Raw genomic sequence first — 18846 nt, 5'->3', positions numbered from 1 at the left:
TGACTAGATATGTTTCAGACATGCAGCTCTTCCACAAAACACACATTAAATGGGTCAGTGAATAAATAAGTATACCTTATTTATATTTTAACCATTTTATTATGATGGCACTATATTTAAAATTTTAGTCATAATTTGTAAAAGCCTATAATTCTATCCAGATTGTAATGCTGGATGAATTGAAAATAGAACTTTAATAAAATTCATTAGCCAATATTACCTTGGGTTAAGTTTAACTGCACATTTGTTAAGAGGTATAGTATGAGAAAACCCCTTTTGTTCCTAAATCTGTCACATATTAATAAGCCTGGGCTCTAGCAAAGGATAATGGTGCTTTGCTGTTATTTTCATCTGTATATAAATCCGCAAATCCAATACTGGCTCATGAAAATCCTCCTTTGTCAATGCCACAGAACTGTTTCTTTCCTTGGGAATGATTAAGAAAACTAGCTGTTCGTGCATGTTTAAAGAAAGGAAAAAGATCAGTGTATTTATTTCTTTTAAAAATTAGGACCTGGATTTTGACAATGTCCAGATTTACACTATATCCCTGTTTGCTTTGGATACACCACTGACTTCTGTTTCTGGAAGACACAGGTATAGCGCTTAAGCAACCAAAGGTAAGAACTCAGTGGTAATTAAAATTATATTTTCACATATGTTTATATCTCTGTTTCGATTTATTAATGCATCAGCATTTGCTGTGTTTTCCATGGTATATGCTTTCTAGCTACAACTGATGGTTTTATTTTTATTGATTTCTCTGTATTTTTGACAGATAAATGAATATTCTACTAAACACAATTTAGTTAAAGATATAATTTTAGTTAAAAATAACACTAAATAAAGTCTGGCAATATGGTCCTGCTAATCTGAATATCACAGCATAGTAAATACTGCCTTTTTGCAAGTTTCAAATTCATTTTTTACAAATGTAGATATAGTTGATTTACAATATTGTCTTAGTTCCTAGTGTACAACAAAATGATTCATTTATATATATATAAAACATATGAATATCTGTGTATACATATGTTACATATATATATATATTCTTTTTCAGATTCTGTTCCATTTGGGTTATTAAAAGATATTGAGTAGAGTCCCCTGTGCTATACAGTAGGTCCTTATTGTTTACCTTCAAGTTCATTTTTAGAAGTCAAAACAATACCTTTGTTCAGATATGTCTTTCCTCAAAGGAAGTATCATATACTAGGTTTTCTTTCTTTTTAAGATATTTGAAGATGGAACACTGTCAAATTCATATAAATCCTAATAAAACTCCCTGAAAATATGAGCTCCAACTCATTGGAGACATTTAAGAACTTTTTAAATGTTAGTTACTTTATAAACATTATTATAGCAACCTGCACACTTCCTTTTAGAGATAAGTGGTCTAAAAAGGTTTAAAGAATCTTTCAAGGTAACATATTACTATTATGTGATGGAGCCAGAATTTAAATTATCTTGCTTTCTTTTATTTCTCCATGATAGGCATGTATAATTTAATTAGACTTTAAAAAACTTATCACTTATTTGATAGTTTTATTTTCCTGGCCTTCCTGGTGGCTCAGAAGGTAAAGAATCTAAAGAATTCTGCCTGCAGGGCAGGAGACTTGGGTTTGATCCCTGAGTCAGGAAGATGCCCTGTAGAAGGGAATGGCTACCCACTCTAGTATTCTTGCCTGGAGAATTCCATGGTCAGAGAAGCCTGGAGGGGTTCAGTCCACAGGGTCACCAAGAGTTAGGAACTACTGAGCGACCGACACTTTCTTTTTTCACTTTATTTTTATAAACTTAAAACTACTCTTTATCATGTTTACTGTGCCAAGATTCAGTCAGTTCAGTTTAGCTCAGTTCAGTTCAGTTCATTCGCTCAGTCGTGTCCGACTCTTTGCAACCCCATGAATCGCAGCATGCCAGGCCTCCCTGTCCATCACCAACTCCCGGAGTTCACTCAGACTCACGTCCATCGAGTCAGTGATGCCATCCAGCCATCTCATCCTGGGTCGTCCCCTTCTCCTCCTGCCCCCAATCCCTCCAAGATTACAGGATTTTAAATATTTGTGCTTTCATTCTGTATCAGAAAGTTAAACTTTATTAAACTGAGCTTTTAAGATGTTCCTACTGTTAAAGACATATCTTTTTACTCCTTGACCTTTTCTGTTTATATATCCCTCAGTCAATTTGTTCCACTATATTTATTCTTTCACTTACTGTTCTTTCTATAAACGTTACTTACGGTTTTGTTAGATGAAGCAGGCAGATAAAAGAGAATGGGGATGGTGGTGGTTAAGCATCATGATGTTAACTGTAAATAAAAGACCTAATAATTATTGATTATACTTTATATCCCATAGCGCAGGGGTCCCCAACCTCCAGGATCTAATGCTTGATGACCTGGGGTGAAGCAGATGTAATAACAATAGAAATAAAGTGTACAGTAAATGTAATGCCCTTGAATCATTACCAAACCATCCCCCTCAACCCTGGTCCTTGGGAAAATTGTCTTCCATGAAATTGGTCCCTGGTGCCAAAAAGGTTGGGGACCATTGCATAGAGAATACACCCTCTTTTCTCTACTCTTGGAATATTGGTACATATTGATCACAAAAATAATCTCAATTAGCAAAAAAGTATACATTTTCTAGTCACAGTCAAATAAAGTTAAAAATTAATAAGTTTAAATTAAGGACCCTACCCCTTAGAATTAAAAAAAAAAAAGGTGGGAAGGGGGAGAAATATCAAATAACTCTTTGAAGATAATAGCAAGACACTATTATAGATCTTTCTCTTTTATATGGAGGTAATTTTTTAAGCTATGAAATTAATAGTGCTAAAAACTTAAAAGTCTGGATAAAATAGATTATTTTCTATATAAACAAATGCCTAAATTTAAATTGAAAAGTAAAACTTAAATTGACTAAAACTTACGGACATGATTTTAAAAAGGGGTCCAAAACTACCTCCAAAAAAGCTACTGTACCCTAGATATTTTTATTTATTATTCAATAAAGACTTATTTGGTACCTATTATGTGCCAGTGATTGTCTTAGATAGAAACTTTGCTTTGTTTCCTACTCTGTCCCTATCAATAGTTCAGCGGGATAAATCCACATAGGGCCAGAGCCCGTCACCTGACTTAAGAGTGCATGGGAACGTAGGCCGTCATATTTTAAGTTTTGGCTATGGCACTAATCAAACAGCTGGCACTTTCCTACATTCCCTCAAAGGAAAAATAGCATGTACCGTCCCAACAGCAGACAACCATTATGCCAAGATTTTGAATTATGGTAATCTAGATACTCTAGAGTGTGAAGCAAGTGCTTATAATTACACGTAACAGTTCCCAAATGTTACAAATCTTTCCAGTTACAAATCAGCTTTAGCTGATGAAAGGTAACTGGTGAAGTTTAACGTATATTCTTGAAAAAAGAGGAAATTACTTATATAAGAAAACTTCCTTAACAATAAAGAAAATTTATCTGGAACCAGTGAGAAAAATAGGAGAAATTCTAGGGACTGAAACAGAAGCAGGATATAGTATCTCTTATTTAGCAGTGTTCTATAACTTGTACTGAACATAATGAAATGAGAAAAATAAACAAGATATACATTTTGAAATGATAAAATTATCATTGCTTGTGGGTATCGTCTACCTAGAAAATGCAAATGGATCAATTTAAAACTATTAAAGCTAAAGTTCAATAAGATGATAGACTACAAAATAAATATATAAACTGACAGCTCTCCTATAAATCAGTAGTAACTGGTAAGACAATATGTTAAAAAAAAATCTTATTTACAAATACAAATTTAAATACATGGAATATATTTAACTAGAAATATGCATAGCTTGTTTAATGAAAATTATAAAGACTTAAAACATGTACTTATATGGTAGACTTTAAAAGCCATCAATAAATGAAGAGATGTCCCTTGTCAGGTAATTAAAAATTTTAACATATTAAGTATGTTGATTCTCTCAAAATTAATCCATAAATCTAATGAAATCTCTTTTCAAAGCACATTGTTTTCTTGGGGATTGATAAACTTGTTCTAAAGGCAATTGGAATTAAGAAATGTATACATTGTACTGTTATAGAAATAGTATTTTAATGTGATCATTAAAATGATGATATAATGTAGATGTTTAAGTTCTGAGAGTAGTGTTTGTGCAATAAAATAATATCAAAAGTAAAGCAAAGCTTTCTTGGAAGGTTTTTATGAGCCAGGCATTATGTAAGTTGCTCAGTTCAGTTCAGTTCAGTCACTCAGTTGTGTCCGACTCTTTGCAACCCCACGAATTGCAGCACGCCAGGCCATCCTGTCCATCACCAACTCCCGGAGTTCACTCAGACTTACATCCATCGAGTCGGTGATGCCATCCAGCCATCTCATCCTCTGTTGTCCCCTTCCTCTCCTGACCCCAATCCCTCCCAGCATCAGAGTCTTTTCCAATGAGTCCGTTCTTCGCATGAGGTGGCCCAAGTACTAGAGTTTCAGCTTTAGCATCATTCCTTTCGAAGAACACCCAGGACTGATCTTCAGAATGGACTGGTTGGATCTCCTTGCAGTCCAAAGGACTCTCAACAGTCTTCTCCAACACCACAGTTCAAAAGCATCAATTCTTCGGTGCTCAGGAGCTCATTGGTACCTGATCTCAAGTCTGGCGGGACAGACACTGATAACTGGATCATAATACAATAATGGGCCAGGGCACTCAAGAAAAGTGTTCCATATTACATGAGTGCTGAGGGGAAGGCACAAGCACCCAGGCATCCTAGTCCTAGTCATTAGAAGTATTTGCTCTTTTCTTTATTCCTTACCTTCTTCAGATGGTGTTTCTTCTGCCAGAAGTGCTCATTTCCACTACTACCTTAGTAAACTCCTACTCATCCTTCAAAACCCAGTCACATATTCCCTGCTTTGGAGAGCTTTCATGAATCTCCTGACTCCACAGAGTTGGATAAACACACAAAATTGTCATGTTGGATTTTTGTTACTTACAGGGCTCTCTTATTAACTTCTTTAGGGCTGGAAGCCTGCCTTAACATTCCATCCTCCCTCTTTTCTTCCTTGCCTTCACACTGCAGCAAGCTATATGGCACATAGCACATGCTCAACAAGGGTTGAGAAACAAAAATATTCAGTAAAGATTAGATTATGTTATCTTCAAACTGTTTAAAGTAAAAATATCAGTAGTTTTAATGTGTTCTTTTGGGTATAAAACATAGATTTGTAAGAAAAGCGGGGAAAAAATTATCCTAAATTTCAAACTAGGCATTGTAACTGACAAAATTCCTGTGTAATTAGAATCCAGGGGACCTCAAGTGCTGGGTTAGAAATACTTATTTGCCTCTTTGTATGTTTACTCACTATTGTTTCCGTCAAATTTTATATTTGCTTTGTCCCAAGGATATAAAGAGCAGAGAAAGTTCTCTGCTTTTAATAAGCTTAGAGAAGAATTGGTAAAGCAGAATAGTCATATGCAAATGTAGATGTATGTACAAAGAAATAAATGCTTATGGCTAACATACTGGTTTAAAATATAGTCAATACGTATAATAGATGGTGAAATCATAACAGATTTTATGGAAGATGAAACCCTAATTTAGACTTTCCCAAAAGGCTTCTCATCAGCATCCATTTTCTGAGAAATTCCATTCTCATCAGATTGCATTTCCTGAGAAACAAATATTTGAGTGAGGTACCCTAAGATAAAGGTCAAGCAAACCTGCAAGTAATCATAATTTATTAATTTTTATGGTCAAGTGTTAGAATTCAGAATACTTCCTGATTGAGTGGGGAAAAGGGGGAGGATAACGCATTAAGGCTTCCAACCATTGCAGAAAGTCTTCATTCTTACCCTTGATCGATATAACACATTGCTTCTAGAGAAAATTTTCTGTGATGATGTAAGGTCTTGTGGTGCTCCAGGGTTTTAATATATATGACTTTATTGTTATAATCTATGCTTTAAGTGAAAGAGGAGAGTGAAAAAGTTGGCTTAAAGCTCAACATTCAGAAAACGAAGATCATGGCATCCGGTCCCATCACTTCATGGGAAATAGATGGGGAAACAGTGGAAACAGTGTCAGACTTTATTTTTTGGGGCTCCAAAATCACTGCAAATGGTGACTGCAGCCATGAAATAAAAAGATGCTTCCTCCTTGGAAGAAAAGTTATGACCAACCTAGATAGCATATTCAAAAGCTGAGACATTACTTTGCCGACTAAGGTCCATCTAGTCAAGGCTATGGTTTTTCCTGCGGTCATGTATGGATGAGAGAGTTGGACTGTGAAGAAAGCTGAGGGCCAAAGAATTGATGCTTTTGAAGTGTGGTGTTGGAGAAGACTCTTGAGAGTCCCTTGGACTGCAAGGAGATCCAACCAGTCTATTCTGAAGGAGATCAGCCCTGGGATTTTTTTGGAAGGGATGATGCTAAAGCTGAAACTCCAGTACTCTGGCCACCTCATGCGAAAAGACTCTGATGTTGGGAGGGATTGGGGTCAGGAGGAGAAGGGGACGACCGACGATGAGATGGCTGGATGGCATCACTGACTTGATGGATGTGAGTCTGAGTGAACTCCGGGAGTTGGTGATGGACAGGGAGGCCTGGCGTGCTGCAATTCATGGGGTCACAAAGAGTCGGACACGACTGAGCGACTGAACTAAACTGAACTGATACTTTAAGTTTATTTAAAAAATATTCTTAGTTCTGATCATTGGGAATGGAGTAGTAGTTTTGCTCTTAGGACGTTTACTTTTCTGGCATTTATATCACTGTTTTCTTGTAAAATGTTTGACTAAAAAAATGAGTTTGGAGAATATATTTGGGTATTTGATGGTTTATTAACTGCCTTTTGATTGAGATTTTACTTTATGATGGCCCCTTTGCAAATTTTCTGTGAATTGTAAAGGTGATGATAATGATTAGGATAATAATAACTTCTGTAGTGAAATTGTTGCTTCCTGAAAAAGTGGTGTATTTTCTCTGTAAGTTGATAACAATCGTTTTAACAATCGTTCCTTGTGTTTGTCTGCTACGGGCACACATAGCAACAGTTTTGTTCAGTTCTGTTTTAGTCTTCATGGGAATTATAGTTAGCTTATGATCTTCTAAAGATAATTATTAAATAGTTGCTCTGACAAAATTGAGTTCTCAAAGTGTTAGTTCAAGGTGGGAAGGGTTCAAGAAAGATTACTTTAAGCATCTTAGCTCTCTTTGTCTCCCTTAGAAAGTTGATAGTTGTCTCTTTCTGAGCTTGGTAGTTATATAATTACATCATCAACTTGCTGCTGCTGCTGCTAAGTTGCTTCAGTTGTGTCCAACTCTGTGCGACCCCACAGACAGCAGCCCATTAGGCTCCCCCGTCCCTGGGATTCTCCAGGCAAGAACACTGGAGTGGGTTGCCATTTCCTTCTCCAATGTATGAAAGTGAAAAGTGAAAGTGAAGTCGCTCAGTTGTGTCCAACTGTTCGTGACCCCATGAACTGCAGCCCACCAGGCCCCTCCGTCCATGGGATTCTCCAGGCAAGAGTACTGGAGTGGGTTGCCATTGCCTTCTCCGATCATCAACTTGAATTTGTGTAAATCTTCACAGCCTTCAATATTACTTTATGTGTATTTTTCATTAACTCCCCATAGAGAATCACTATAGTAGCCAGGACAGGTTTTAGCATATATCTCCACTCTATGGAAGGGGAAACGAAGCTCAGAAAGATCTCTGCCAAGTTCTCACTGGCAAGTTGGTGTAGAGCTGGGGCTAGAACCTAAGCTTTGCCAAGCAGTAGATGGTTGTTTTCAGGCACTGGCTGCTTCTCTATTGCAGAGCTGGCAAAGCCTGTTCTGGATGGTTACACAACTCTGGGAGCATTGTTCGATATTAAGAAAGAACCTAGGCTCTGCAATAGGATACTGAGATTGGGAAAGGACTGGAAAACATTATTTTAAAGCAAAACTGCTGATATAAGTTATTTTTGCTACTAACCAAAATCTCATTTATGAATACTGCCTTTTTATTCTCATTAAGAAAATAAATTAGGCAAAATTACAGAATACAAAGAAAAGGCCATATACTGATGATCCTACCACTAAACACTTAAAATGTGTAATATTAAAGTATTTATCCTTTCCATGCACATATGTAACATTTTTAATAAAACAGGATGATACCATAGTGTTTAACAATCTGCTTTTTCTGTTTAACACTATATCATGAACATTTCTACAAGTTGTTTAGTAATATTCTTTTGAGAAAATATATTAAAATTTATCCTTTTATTATAAAGTTAATATGTGCACATTGTATAAAGTTCAAATAATACAAAGATCTAGTCTCCAGAGGTAACTATTGTTTACAGTTAACTGCATGTTGTTCTGCACTGTTTTTTGAGGCTTGAATTTTACTGGTTGCATTGGCAGATTAGAGTACTTTCTTTAGAATATCTTTGCACTAATGGAGAAGAAAGCATTTCTCTTTAAAAAGATACCTATTTACTTAGTGTCAATATGACAAATAATGATGTTGTTGTTTTTGTTCAGTCTCCCAGTCGTGTCCAACTCTTTACAACCCCATGGACTGCAACGTGCCAGGCCTCCCTGTCCCTCACCATCTCCCAAAGTTTGCCCAGGTTCATGTCCATTGCACCAGAAATGCCATCCAGCCATCTCACCCTGATGCCCTCTTCTCCTTTTGCCCTCAATCTTTCCCAGCATCAGGGACTTTTCCAGTGAATTGGCTATTCGCATCAGATGACCAAAATATTGGAACTTCAGCTTCAGCATCAGCTCTTTGAACAAATATTCATGGCTGATTTCTCTTAAGATTGACGGGTTTGCTCCTTGCTGTCCAAGGGACTCTCAGGAGTCTTCTCCAGCACCACAGTTTGAAGGTATTAGTTCCTCGACACTCTACCTTCTTTGTATTCATACATACAAATAATAGATGAATACCAAATACATCATTTCTCTCAGTTTTTTTGGGACATTCACAAAGAATTCTACTCCAGAAAGCACCAACATATAGGAATCCTCATACAAGTTGAATGATCTTTGGCTAATGCAAAAGCGGGAGTTGGTGATAGACAGGGAGGCCTGGTGAGCTGCAGTCCATGGTGTCACAAAGAGTCAGACTTGACTGAGCGACTGAACTGAACTGAAAGCTGAAGCTCCTACTTTGGTTACCTGATGCGAAGAGCTGAGTCATTGGAAAAGACCCTGATGCTGGGAAAGATTGAAGTCAGGAGGAGAAGGAGGTGACAAAAGATAAGATGGTTGGAAAGCATTTTCCACACAATGGACATGAGTTTGAGCAAACTCCGGGAGATGGTGAAGGACAGGGAAGTCTGACATGCTGCAGTTCATGAAGTCTCAACGAGTCAGACACGACTGAGCAAATGAACAACAAATAATTAAACAGTGTGGGTGCTCTGAGCTGCATAATATGCAGCTGTCTTTGTTTAAAGATGATGCTTTAAAGTCTGCATGCTCTGCCAGACTTAGAAACTGGATTGTTCAGTTCAGTTTTCAATTTTATCCAGAAGTAGTTCACTGCTTGGGTGGCATAATACGGTCAAAACATAGTTGTGCTGATAATTAAATGAGATTAAAGGAGTTAGATTGCTTAGTAAGCCAAACACTGGTAAACAAATATTTCTTGCTAAATAATTTAAGGGATTTACATGTTAGTAAAGTATATGAATGGCATTGCTGTTCTGTGCTGTGCTTAGTTGCTCAGTTGTGTCCGATTCTTTGAGATCCCCTGGACTGTAGCCCACCAGGCCTGTCCATGGGGATTCTCCAGGCAAGAATACTAGAGTGGGTTGCCATGCCCTCCTCTAGGGGATCTTCCCAACCCAGGGATTAAACTCAGGTCTCCCGAATTGCAGGTGGATTCTTTACCATCTGAGCCACCAGGGAAGCCCATGAATACTGGAGTGGGTATCCTATTCCTTCTCTAGGGGATCTTCCCGGTCTAGGAATCGAATCAGGATCTCCCGCATTGCAGGTGAATTCTTTACAGCTGAGCTACCAGGGAAGCCTCATGAATGGCATTCAATTCAGTTTATTTCAGTCACTCAGTTATGTCCGACTCTTTGTGACCCCATGGAATGCAGCATGCCAGTCTTCCTTGTCCATCACCAACTCTGGACCTTGCTCAAACTCATGTCCATTGAGTCTATGATGCCATCCAACTATCTCATCCTCTGTCGTTCCCTTCTCTTCCTGTCTTCAATCTTTCCCAGCATCAGGGTCTTTTTCAAGGAGTCAGTTCTTTGCATCAGGTGGCCAAAGTATTGGAGTTTCAGCTTCAGCATCAGTTCTTCCAATGAATATTCAGGACTGATTTCCTTTAGGATGGACTGGTTGGATCTCCTTGCAGTCCAAGGGACTCTCAAGGGTCTTCTCCAACACCACAGTTCAAAAGCATCAATTCTTCAGTGCTCAGATTTCTTTATGGTCCAACTCTCACATCCATACATGACTACTGGAAAAACCATAGCTTTGACTAGACAGAGCTTTGTCAGGAAAGTAATGTCTCTACTTTTTAATGAGTGGCATTAGAAGAGCACTAATTTTGGAATTTTATGCTTTATAATATTATGCTTAATCAGAAAGGTAAAATTAAAGTGAAGTTAATAGAGGACCAGGGGTACATATTCACTTGGAGGATAATAATAATGCCTAGCACCTAGCAGGCATGTTTTGAATGAATGAAAGAACCCAACTGAAAAATGTACCAAGAATATAAACTTCTAATAAATCCAAATGATTAATAGACTCATGAGAGTTTGTCCAACTTCTTCAGTAAAGGCAAATCAAAAACCATAGTGCAAACAAATTTGTCTCAATAAATTCAGAAAAAACACCCTAAAATCCGACAATATGAAGGTTGGTCTGGTGTGGAGGAAATGATATACCTGGATAGGATTCACAGAATGTAAAATGATAGACAACCTTGAGCAGAAATTTGGCTGATCTCATAAGCTGAAAGTAGAACCAGCCATTTCACTTCTGGATGTAGACATAAGGACTACTCTTACACAGGAGTCTAAGGAAACATGCAAAGGATTTTTATAGTAGCATTGTTCATAATAGTAAAAAACTGGAAAGAACCAATTTTCCATTAACAGAAAGAAGAGGTACAAACAGAAAAAAGGAGCAAAATATAATCTATATAGGTTACAGTATTAACAAACAAATTTATAAAATGAAATGGGAAGTCAAAATTATGCACTTAACATGTCTCAAACTATACTTTGGTTATGAATGCTTATATATCTATGTAAAATGAAGAATTGATGCTTTTGAACTGTGGTGTTGGAGAAGACTCTTGAGAGTCCCTTGGACTGCAAGGAGATCCAACCAGTCCATTCTAAAGGAGATCAGTCCTAGTGTTCATTGGAAGGACTGATGCTGAAGCTGAAACTCCAATATTTTGGCCACCCCATGCGAAGAGTTGACTCATTGGAGAAGACTTTGATGCTGGGAGGGATTGAGGGCAGGAGGAGAAGGGGATGACAGAGGATGAGATGGCTGGATGGCATCACTGACTCGATGGACATGAATCTGAGTGAACTCTGGGAGTTGGTAATGGACAGGGAGGCCTGGCGAGCTGTGATTCATGGGGTCGCAAAGAGTCAGACATGACTGAGTGACTGAACTCAACTGAACTGAAAACGATGGAATGAGCTGGAAAAATACACACCAAACTTACCGTGGTGGTTGCTTCTGGGCAGAGGGTAGAAGGAAGACAAGGTTGGAACTTGGTGGTGGCAGCTTGGTAAAAGGACCTAAAGTTTGGATATAAAGTTTAATTTTATTTTTAATTGGAAGATAATTGCTTTACAATGCTGTGTTGGTTTCAGCCTTACAACTATGTGAAGCATTGTTATATGTATAACATATATGTTATAAGTATATAATATATAAGCATAAGTATATGTGACTCCCTCTTGAAACTCCTTCCCACCCAGGTATAAAATTTTATTTTCAAAGCCATCAAATGTGGGAAGCAAGTTTGACAAAAGACAAAAGTTAACTTTGTTAATTCCTGGTGGTGGAACTATGGGTAACATAATTTTACATTGTTTTGCATTCTGAAATGAGGGTCACTATTCATATCCTCAAATTTATTAATGTATGTTGTACAATATTCAGAAAATGCAATAGTCTCCTTTCTATGCTTATTGCCCATTCTCATCCATGGTTTTCTCTTTTCAGAGGCAGGTAATAACTGTTACCACTTTCTTGTTGCATCTTCCTTTCTCTTTCTCCACACACATGCATATACACACATGAATATATATATATATATATATATATATGTATGTGTATATATATATCTTTTCTGACATATGGTAATATACTATATCTTTAAGAACTTACAATACCTGTTCATCTAGAAGTATTTTGTCCTTTTTAATAACTATATAGTTTTTATCCTGTCTTTTTTGAAGTAATAAAAAGGGAGAAAGAAATTGAGAGGGAGGGAGGGAAACTGGGACTTTGTTGCAGAAGAAAGGGTAATAATTCAGTAGACAATGGTGAAATCTTGAAGATTCTAGAATAAGAATATGCTATGTATATGCTCCTTAAGAAGATTAATTTGGGAGTACTTTGAAGGAGGAACTGGGGGGAGGGGGAGGCTGGGGATAAATAAATCAGCTAAAAGACTTAGTCAAAGATAAGTGGCAACAAGCACCTGACAAACCCCTAGTGATAATTAGAATGAAAAAGTGGGAGTGTGGGCAAGAGCAGTTGTAAGATAGGGTATGTAAGATTTGACAAAGTGACTGGGCGGGGGTGGGGGAAGGAAAGAGTCAAAGACAATGAACTCCTAAGTTCTCAGAGAATTAAGTGCAAGAAAGAACAGTGATTCTATGACCAGAAATAGGCAAGTCAGGAAGAAGAGCTGGTTTGACAGGGAAAGAAGTGAAAGTCCACTTTTCAACACATTGGACGCAGGGCTCTGAAGTGGCTACTGCAGAAAACAAATGAGAAGAGATTGGCTAATAGGAGGTACTCAAAATATTTGAAATGAATTAAAGAATGAAATGCAATATTGAAGCCAAGAAAGATGGTCAGGGCTATTTATGTGAAATTTGGAGATAGCTGCATAGAAGTGAAGGCAGAATTTTATGCAAGAAAATGGGTGAAAGTATGAGTCCCTTTGTTTCTCAACAGAGCAGGATGTTGAATGCAGGACTGTGCATGCTATAGATTTCTATGTGATATGTGATATTACTAGTATAAATGGAAAGACACAGTGGAAAAAATTACTGGAGCAGACAGAGCACTGGTGTTTTGGACGTCTAGACTTCTTGAGTGCATGCGAAGTCACTTCAATCATGTCTGACTCTTTGTGATCCTATGGACTGTAGCCCAGGCTCCTCTGTCCATGGGATTCTCCAGGGAAGAATACTGGAGTGGGTTGCCATGCCCTCCTCCAGGGGATCTTTCAGACCCAGGGATGGAAGCCGAGTCTCTTATGTCTCCTATATTGGCAGACGTGTTCTTTACTACCATTGACACCTGGGAAGCCTATTACTGATTGGTGAAAAAGGGAGATCCACATTCATGCCATGTTGCTAGTGGCTACAGCATCTTCAGATTCAGTTGTCCTTATAGTCCTGATGAGCTACACCAGAGTTGGGAGAAAGTGATAAACAGAGGAGGTGGGGAATGAGACTTTAGTAAAGAGGTTGGAACAGGAGCAAACAAGGAAATTTAGATTCATTTCTTCATCGCTTTTACCCCTGCTTCCTCTGACCTGCATTGATTCATTTGCTCATTCATTCTTTCCACAAACATCATTGGGTACTTGCAGAGTTTGAAGTGCGATTCTTAATACTAAGGATTATATCTATTATATGCCATTGCCTTCTCCAAGGATATATATGAATGAAACACAAAACAAAAACAAGCCCTTCTCTTAAAGAGTTCAGTCTAGTGAAATTATAGAAAATCCTGTCTGGTATTTTTCCTAAGTGGATTTAGAATTTCTACACAGTAAGGGTTTAGAGCGGAGAAGGCAATGGCAACCCAGTCCAATACTCTTGCCTGGAAAATCCCATGGATGGAGGAGCCTGGTAGGCTGTAGTCCATGGGGTCGCTAAGAGTTGGATACGACTGAGGGACTTCACTTTCACTTTTCACTTTCCTGCATTGGAGAAGGAAATGGCAACACACTCCAGTGTTCTTGCCTGGAGAATCCCAGGGATGGCGGAGCCTGCCATCTATGGTGGGCTGCCATCTATGGGGTTGATGCTATCTGATAAGAGGTGGCAGCTAGGAACTTAGTTTAAAGCTATATTTATTTACCAAATCAACTGTTTTTTTTTTTAAAGTATATTTTTTGGTGGTAGCTTGGCTCCTAAAGGACATCTTTGGAAGTTAGAACCCCTAAAGCTGCCATTTTGCTGAAGTCAATGTTTAAAGACATATGTTTTGAGTCTATCTCACTGCCTTGTAAATAACTGACTGAATCCAAAAGGTACACTTGCTTGGAGAAGACAACACTGATAGGCATAAAGCAGGGACAGACAGGTTTCGCTTGGGGCCATTGGTGACTAAATTCCCATATCATGCCTTTCCTAAGCTGTGCCAGAAGGAGCTTGAGCTTTACAGCTTGTGTGTGCATACCGGCACTGCAATAAAAGTCACATGAACAAATCTTTTAACCTCTTACATCTACTACTGCAGGCAGGAATCCCTCAGAAGAAATGCAGTAGCCATCATGGTTAACAAAAGAGTCCGAAATGCAGTACTTGGATGCAATCTCAAAAACGACAGAATGATCTCTGTTCGTCTCCAGGGCAAACCATTCAATATCACAGTTATCCAAGTCTATGCCCCAACCAATAATGCTGAAGAAACTGAAGTTGAACAGTTTTATGAAGACCTACAAGATCTTTTAGAACTAACACCCAAAAGAGATGTCCTTTTCATTATAGGGGACTGGAATGCAAAAGCAGGAAGTCAAGAAACACCTGGAGTAACAGGCAAATTTGGCCTTGGAATGTGGAATGAAGCAGGGCAAAGACTAACAGAGTTCTGCCAAGAAAATGCACTGGTCATAGCAAACACCCTCTTCCAACAACACAAGAGAAGACTCTACACATGGACATCACCAGATAATCAACACCGAAATCAGATTGATTATATTCTTTGCAGCCAAAGATGGAGAAGCTCTATACAGTCAACAAAAACAAGACAAGGAGCTGACTGTGGCTCAGATCATGAACTCCTTATTGCCAAATTCAGACTTAAATTGAAGAAAGCAGGGAAAACCGCTAGAACATCCAGGTATTACCTAAATCAAATCCCTTATGATTATACAAGGAAGTGAGAAATAGATTTAAGGGCCTAGATCTGATAGATAGAGTGCCTGATGAACTATGGAATGAGGTTCATGACATTGTACAGGAGACAGGGATCAAGACCATCCCCATGGAAAAGAAATGCAAAAAAAGCAAAATGGCTGTCTGAGGAGGCCTTTCAAATAGCTGTGAAAAGAAGAGAGGTGAAAAGCAAAGGAGAAAAGGAAAGATATTCCCATCTGAATGCAGAGTTCCAAAGAATGGCAAGAAGAGATAAGAAAGCCTTCTTCAGCGATCAGCACAAAGAAATAGAGGAAAACAATAGAATGGGAAAGACTAGAGATCTCTTCAAGAAAATTAGAGATACCAAGGGAACATTTCATGCAAAGATGGGCTAGATAAAGGACAGAAATGATCTGGACCTAACAGAAGCAGAAGATATTAAGAAGAGGTGGCAAGAATACACGGAAGAACTGTACAAAAAAGATCTTCACGACCCAGATAATCATGATGATGTGATCACTAATCTAGAGCCAGACATCTTGGAATGTGAAGTCAAGTGGGCCTTAGAAAGCATCACTATGAACAAAGCTAGTGGAGGTGATGGAATTCCAGTTGAGCTATTTCAAAGCCTGAAAGATGATGCTGTGAAAGTGCTGCACTCAATATGCCAACAAGTCTGGAAAACTCAGCAGTGGCCACAGGACTGGAAAAGTTCAGTTTTCATTCCAATTCCAAAGAAAGGCAATGCCAAAGAATGCTCAAACTACCGCACAATTGTACTCATCTGACATGCTAGTAAAGTAATGCTCAAAATTCTCCAAGCCAGACTTCAGCAAGCTGTGAACCGTGAATTCCCTGATGTTCAAGCTGGTTTTAGAAAAGGCAGAGGAACCAGAGATCAAATTGCCAACATCCGCTGGATCATGGAAAAAGCAAGAGAGTTCCAGAAAAACATCTATTTCTGCTTTCTTGACTATGCCAAAGCCTTTGACTGTGTGGATCACAATAAACTGTGGAAAATTCTTCAAGAGATTGGAATACCAGACCACCTAACCTGCCTCTTGAGATATCTGTACACAGGTCAGGAAGCAATAGTTAGAACTGGACATGGAACAACAGACTGGTTCCAAGTAGGAAAAGGAGTACATCAAGGCTGTATATTGTCACCCTGCTTATTTAACTTATATGCAGAGTACATCATGAGAAACGCTGGGCTGGATGAAACACAAGCTGGAATCAAGACTGCCGGGAGAAATATCAATAACCTCAGATATGCAGATGACACCACCCTTATGGCAGAAAGTGAAGAGGAACTAAAGAGCCTCTTGATGAAAGTGAAAGAGGAGAGTGAAAAAGCTGGCTTAAAGCTCAACATTCAGAAAACGAAGATCATGGTATCTGGTCCCATCACTTCATGGCAAATAGATGGGGAAACAGTGGAAACAGTGTCAGACTTTATTTTTTGGGGCTCCAAAATCACTGCAGATGGTGACTGCAGCCATGAAATTAAAAGACGCTTACTCCTTGGAAGAAAAGTTATGACCAACCTAGATAGCATATTGAAAAACAGAGACATTACTTTGCCAACAAAGGTCCGTCTAGTCAGTGCTATGGTTTTTCCAGTAGTCATGTATGGATGTGAAAGTTGGACTGTGAAGAAGGCTGAGCACCGAAGAAGTGATGCTTTTGAAGTGTGGTGTTGGAGAAGACTCTTGAGAGTCCCTTGGACTGCAAGGAGATCCAACCAGTCCATTCTGAAGGAGATCAACCCTGGGGTTTCTTTGGAAGGAATGATGCTAAAGCTGAAGCTCCAGTACTTTGGCCACCTCATGCGAAGTGTTGACTCATTGGAAAAGACTCTGATGCTGGGAGGGATTGGGGGCAGGAGGAGAAGGGGACGACAGAGGATGACATGGCTGGATGGCATCACTGACTCGATGGATGTGAGTCTGAGTGAACTCCGGGAGTTGGTGATGGACAGGGAGGTCTGGCGTGCTGCGATTCATGGAGTCGCAAAGAGTCAGACACGACTGAGCGAATGAACCGAACTGAACTGAATAGCATAGAGTAATGTTTCTTTAAATGTAATTTAGGAACGGCTTGAAATATAATTACTTAAGGTGCTTGACAGAATTGTAGATTCCTCTGCCCCATGACATTCATACTCTGAGAGCAGGACCTGGGAATCTGTATTTTACACAAAATTTACAGGTATCATTCATCCTAAATTTAGAGAACCACTCACTGCTTCATAGTTAATTATGTTCATGTGTGTGAGTACACAGCGTATCTTTCTGATATTTGATATAAAAATGATACAATTCTGATTTTGCAGATGTAAAAACCAAGGCTGAATAAGGTTAAAAATCTCACTTGAGTTCATTCAACTAACAAATGGTAGAGGTAGATTTTGAACCCAAGTCAGACTGCTTCCTGGGCATTCATAATTTATATTCCAAGTTAATTTTGCCTGAAATATTCATCAGGTTTCTCAATCATTTACTTTGCTTTATCTAAGTGAAGTATTTGTTTTAGTCTTTTATTTTAATTGGAGGATAATTGTTCTACAATGTTGTGTTGATTTCTTTGTGAAGTTTTTTTATTGCCTTGCTTCAGTTCAGTTCAGTTGCTCAGTTGTGTCCGACTCTTTGCGACCCCATGAATCGCAGCACTCCAGGCCTCCCTGTCCATCACCAACTCCCGGAGTTCACTCAGACTCACGTCCATCGAGTCAGTGATGCCATCCAGCCACCTCATCCTCGGTCGTCCCCTTTTCCTGCCCTCAATCCCTCCCAGCATCAAAGTCTTTTTTAATGAGTCAACTCTTCACATTGCCTTGCTTAAGTGAGAAAATTTTGTTATTTAAAAATGAAAGCTGAAACTTTGCAAAAACAGTTGTTTCATTTTGATGCAAAGATTCATGTTTGAAAACCAACAAAGGAATGAATTCTCTAAAAGAATTTTTTGTTTTTTGTTCAGATGTCTTACTAATCATCTTGTGGTACCAAAATAAGTTGAAAAGTATATGGAAAAAATCAACTATTGCTGACATTAAAAACCCTTTCTCAAACTACAAATTTTGCCTTTAAAATGTAAAAAACTTAAATGTAAAATTTCAAAATAAAATATTAGCAGCTAAAATTCAATACATATGAAAAGAATAACTTACCATAGTCAAGGAGATTTTATTCCATAACTATTAAAATAATTTATTAATATAGTTCAGTATATTAATAGGGAAAATTGAAAGGAAAAATATGATTATTTCTATAAAAGCAAGGGAGCCTTAATGAAAATCAACATTCACTCCAAATTCTAATTATTAAAAATTAATAAAATATGAATAAATGGAGATTTTGCTACCATGTAGCAAACATTTCTCTTAAGCTAACAGTCAGTAATATGCTTAAGAGTGAACCTATAAAACATTCTCATAAAGCCAAGACCCATACTAGGTGTCTCTTAAGATAGTTTTAATATCAGAATATCAAGACTGTTACTTGTTATGTTCTGGA

At 38.2% G+C, this 18846-nt stretch overlaps 1 protein-coding gene across 1 annotated transcript in view; it reads left to right on the top strand.

Annotated features, from left to right (window-relative positions):
• Positions 1–511: 511 nt before the first annotated feature.
• The window catches only part of CNGA1 (cyclic nucleotide gated channel subunit alpha 1), a 36157-nt gene continuing 17822 nt past the window's right edge, over positions 512–18846 (top strand). The window contains exons 1-2 of the mRNA XM_069593078.1: positions 512–620; positions 8721–8899. The gene's annotated coding sequence lies outside the window, so the exon portion shown is untranslated. The remainder of the gene's footprint in view (positions 621–8720; positions 8900–18846) is intronic.

Source organism: Ovis canadensis, chromosome 6 (assembly GCF_042477335.2).
Source record: "Ovis canadensis isolate MfBH-ARS-UI-01 breed Bighorn chromosome 6, ARS-UI_OviCan_v2, whole genome shotgun sequence".
NCBI lineage: Eukaryota > Metazoa > Chordata > Mammalia > Artiodactyla > Bovidae > Ovis > Ovis canadensis.
Note: the sequence above shows the minus strand (reverse complement) of the source record. Positions and strands in the feature narration are given on the sequence as shown.